Raw genomic sequence first — 4672 nt, forward strand, 5'->3', positions numbered from 1 at the left:
TACCATCAAAGCAGCACTAGGGAGGCAGAGAAAGGTGAATCTGAGAGTTTCAGTCCTTCCCGCCCTACAGACGAATACAGAGAAACCCAGTCTGAGAAACTAGGGGAAGGGGGAGGGGGAGAGAAAGAGAGAGAGAGAGAGAGAGAGAGAGAGAGAGAGAGAGAGAGAGAGAGAGATCAAATTCTCTTGTGTCTGTCTCTGTTTTTCTCTATTCTCTCTCTCTCTCTCTCTCTCTCTCTCTCTCTCTCTCGTTGTGTGTGTGTGTGTGTGTGTGTGTGTGTGTGTGTGTTTGTTTGTTTGTTTGTTTCAAAACCCAGAGCCTGTCTGTAACAGATCTAAACACAGTTCTTGAAGGGGAAAATGGAAACAATTCCATAGTCTCTGGCAATGAAGTCATCTCCCATTGAAAACCACAGGAGAGGGGAATATTGTCCTCAACTAGGCATATATCAACCAGTATTTCACAGGCAGACCTTCAGGGAGGTGCAGATTCACCAGCCCTACCCTCCCTCCCATCCCCCCAGCATCCCTGCTCATCTCCTGTCCACCATTTGTTGATTCATTGTTGCTGTTGCTGTTGCTGTTGCTGTTGCTGTTGCTGTTGCTGTTGCTGTTGCTGCTGCTGTTGTTGTTGTTGTTGTTGTTGTTGTTGTTGTTGTTGTTGTTCCTGGTGTGAAGAACACTGTGAGGTAGCCTTCCTCTAATAAACCCTCTGGTCTTTAGGGATCCTTCACCCACTCACTCTCTGCCAGACTGAGTTCACAGCAGAAAACGCGTTTTTGAGAGAAACATGTTCCTGGTCCTGTGTGCCCATATTGAGGGAGGCATGAGAAAGGGATAACAAGGAAGGGAGACCCGGCAGTGGTAGGGGGCTGGGATGGGGTCGGGGGTGGGTGTCCTAGCTTGCTAATCCAACTGACCCACTTGCTGTGTAAATAAATATTTTGCATTCTGTGTCCCTTGTTTGATTTCTCACTAAATTCCAGATTGTCAATCTCCCTGTGTCGATTGCACAAGAACCCAAATGGGGATGCTGGGTGGTGAGCTGATTCCTCCCTAGAACACCTGTGCACTCTCTCATAGTCTCTAAGCTCCTTGCTGGACTCTTTTGGGCTTGGACCTGGCTGTCTGTAAGCCAGGAAGGAAGGAAGGAAGGGAGGGAGGGAGGGAGGGAGGGAGGGAGGGAGGGAGGGAGGGAGGGAGGGAGGGAACAGGCCTCAGTTGAGAATCCCAATTTTCTAGTTCACTGCATCTGATGGCTGGCTGACCCTTCCAGGTGAATTGTATTTTTTTTTTCCTTTTCACTCCTTTATTTGAGTCAGGGGTGTCTGCACATAGACCTGGAAATCAGTACCTAGATCAGGCCTGCCTGCCTGCCTGCCTGCCTGCCTGCCTGCCTGCCTGCCTGCCTGCCTGCCTTCCTCTATCTCACAGAGACACAGTTCTAAACACCTCTGCCTCTTGAATGATGGAAATAAAGACATGCACGAACACCTGGCTTCCTTTCATTGTACATTTAGCCTAATTTCAGTTTTATTCATGTCTGGGAGGGAGACTTGCTTGTGTGCTGTAGTTCAATTCCTTTCACTGTGTGGTTTCCCCACCACCTTGGCCACCATGCCACGTGGAAGAGAAGAAGAGATGAACCATATTGTTGGCACCCATATAACAAACACTTGGTTGCTTCCTCTGAGCCCTCTGAGTATCCTTACATCTCTGTATTTTAAAGTGGTTTTGTTTTGTTTTTTATTGCTGTCAAACTCTCTCTCTCTCTCTCTCTCTCTCTCTCTCTCTATCTATCTATCTATATGTGTGTGTGTGTGTGTGTGTGTGTGTGTGTGTGTGTGTGTGTGTGTGTGTATTTTTTTTCTTCCCCCAGAGCTGAGGACTGAACCCAGGTCCTTGAGCTTGCTAGGCAAGGACTCTACCACTGAGCTAAAACCCCAACCCCTATCTCTGTGTTTTAAAAAGTAGACTCTGGAGCAATACCGGGCAGGTCTCCAAGGCGGGTCCTTCGCTTTATTTTATTCTTTTTGTTTTTAATTGTTAAAGATTTGTTTGTTTGTTTGTTTGTTTGTTTGTTTTATGTCTATTCGAGTACCCTGTAGGTGTCTTCAGACACCCCAGAAGAGGGCATGATTGACAATTACAGATGGTTGCAAGCCGCCATGTGTTGGCTGGGTATTGAACTCAGGACCGCTGTAAGAGCAATCAGTGCTCTTAACGACGGTGCCATCTCTCCATCCACCTACTTTATTTTATTCTCTATGCTCTCTTGTGCGAGTCAAGGTCAAGCAGGCAAGAAACACCCAAACAGATTGGTCCATCACCACTTTCTGAATTCTTTTTGTTGTTGATGTCAGGGATGTAAAGCAAGTTTACCCATGAAGAATTGTAAGGGAGTCCTTCTGATTTAGAGAATAGCAGCCTTGAAATGAAATGAGAATCACAACAAGCATTTGTCTTATTGTTTTTGTTTTTTTCTTCCTTTTTCTTCGGAGCTGAGGACCGAACCCGGGGCCTTGTGCTTCCTAGGCAAGCGGTCTACCACTGAGCTAAATCCCCAACCCCTACATTTGTCTTAAAGTCTGAAAAACACAAAACAAAACAAAACAAAACAAAACAACAACAACAACAACAACAACAACCAAGAACAAACCATGAGACCGCAGAAATCCTCAGGCGGAGGAGTAAGGAGCTAGTTTTTATTGGTTAGGGTATTATTTGGTCGGGTGGGGGTAGGGGTGGGGGTGGGGGTGGGGGTGGGGGTGTTGTCCTTCCTACACCTCTCTTGCATGAATGAGCTGAACATTACTTAAGCTTGTGTCCAAAACTGTCCATTTTTTAGATTGATCCCAGGAGGGAGGGAGCGAGCCGGGGATACAGCACACCCTCTCTGGCCTCAGAGGTCCAGGCTCCCGCTGGCAGGGCCCGAAGGGACTCCTGGGGGGAAAAAAAAATAAAGTCTCCGAGGCACCACCTAGCCGGTTTTATTCTTGAAGAAAAGCAAACATACATAATGGAATAAGGGAAAGAAAAAACCCTGTTTTCTATATACACAAGCAGTCGTAATTTGTTATAGTGTCCCCTTTGCGTAGTTTGGATTCGATGACTTTATTTTATCAAGCAAGTTTTAAACAGCGGTAACTCCAAAGAGGAGTCAACAGCCCCTTTAAGTGCAGTCAGTCATTGACCCTTTGGTCTGTCTGTCTGTCTGTCTGTCTGTTTCAAAACGAGGGAGGGCCTGCCTGCCTGCCTGCCTGCCTGCCTGCCTGCCTGCCTGCCTGCCTGCCTGCGTGCCTGCATCAGATCTAAATACAGTTCTCAGAGGGGAAGACAGAGACAAGTCAGAAGTCACTAGCACTCAATGGACGACCACCAACCTAAGGGCAGGCCTAGGGTAGAATTTGATGGACGGACGGACGGACAGACGGACGGACGGACGGATGGACAGATGGACAGAAAGGATCTAGGAGGAGCTTTGGGAAAGATGAAAAGCCTCCATTTCCCCCCAAAAGAACGAGCCCCAACAGCTGGGCTCTTCGAGATGAGTTATAAGGGGAACCACACATACAGTTTTGTATCACACATACAGTTTGTCATCATCCGTCAATACCAGGTAGACTTTTCAACGTATGTAGGTAGCTGTTGACAGGTCAGTCCTTTACTAAGCCTCATGTAAGCTCTGCAGGGTAAGCCTCAGGAATTCATCTGTGCGTCCCGCAGGGTATGCTTTCTTGCTTTGTTAAAGGCTAGACTTTGGTTGCTGTCTGTCTGTCTGTCTGTCTGTCTGTCTGTCTGTCTGTCTGTCTGTCTGAATGAATGAATGAATGAGCGAGGGAATGAACGAATGAGGAGGGGATGCACATGCCTATGGTTTTAAGATGCTTAATTTCTTTACAAGGTTTATTTATTTAAACATTAAACATTGGGGTTGGGGATTTAGCTCAGTGGTAGAGCGCTTGCCTAGGAAGCACAAGGCCCTGGGTTCGGTCCCCAGCTCCGAAAATAAAATAAAATAAAATAAAATAAAATAAAATAAACATTAAACATTAATCGGAAATAATGGAGTCAGCAGTTAAGAGTTCTGACTGTGTTCTTCCAGAGGTCCTGAGTTCTATTCCCATGGTGGCTCACAACCCTCTGTTATGGGATCGATCTGCTGTGTGTCCGAAGACAGCTGCAGTGTGCTGTTTGTAGGGTAAAGAAAAAAATACTAAAGAAGAAAAAAAAAAAGAGAGAGAAAAAGTTAGAAGCACCAAGTCAAGTCATGTAAATATTGCCCACATTCGGATTTAGACATGCCTGAGCTGTCAGGGCGAGGCTGGCTGAGAGCGAATCAGTGAACGATCGGACTCTTCCTCTCTCTGTGAGGGTGTGTCATGAACTCTATTACCATTTCCAAAGAGTTAGGTATGCTGGAGCGAAGTGGACCGGAAAGCCAAGGGAGGAGAGGTATGCCTACACGAGTCCACCCAACCCCCCCGCCCCCCCCCCCGAGGGAGACATCCTCGAGTGGTGGGGGGAGGGGCGAAGGTGTGGAGGGATAATTTCCAACAAATAAATCCCAACAAATAAATTACTAGAGACTTGATTCATTGATTTACTTTAAATTTATTGAGTGTATCGGGAAAGAGGGAAAATGGGTCAAGGAGGGAGGGAGGGAGGGAGG

The sequence above is a fragment of the Rattus norvegicus genome, unplaced genomic scaffold (assembly GCF_021556685.1).
Source record: "Rattus norvegicus strain SHRSP/BbbUtx unplaced genomic scaffold, alternate assembly SHRSP_T2T unassigned-0000180, whole genome shotgun sequence".
NCBI lineage: Eukaryota > Metazoa > Chordata > Mammalia > Rodentia > Muridae > Rattus > Rattus norvegicus.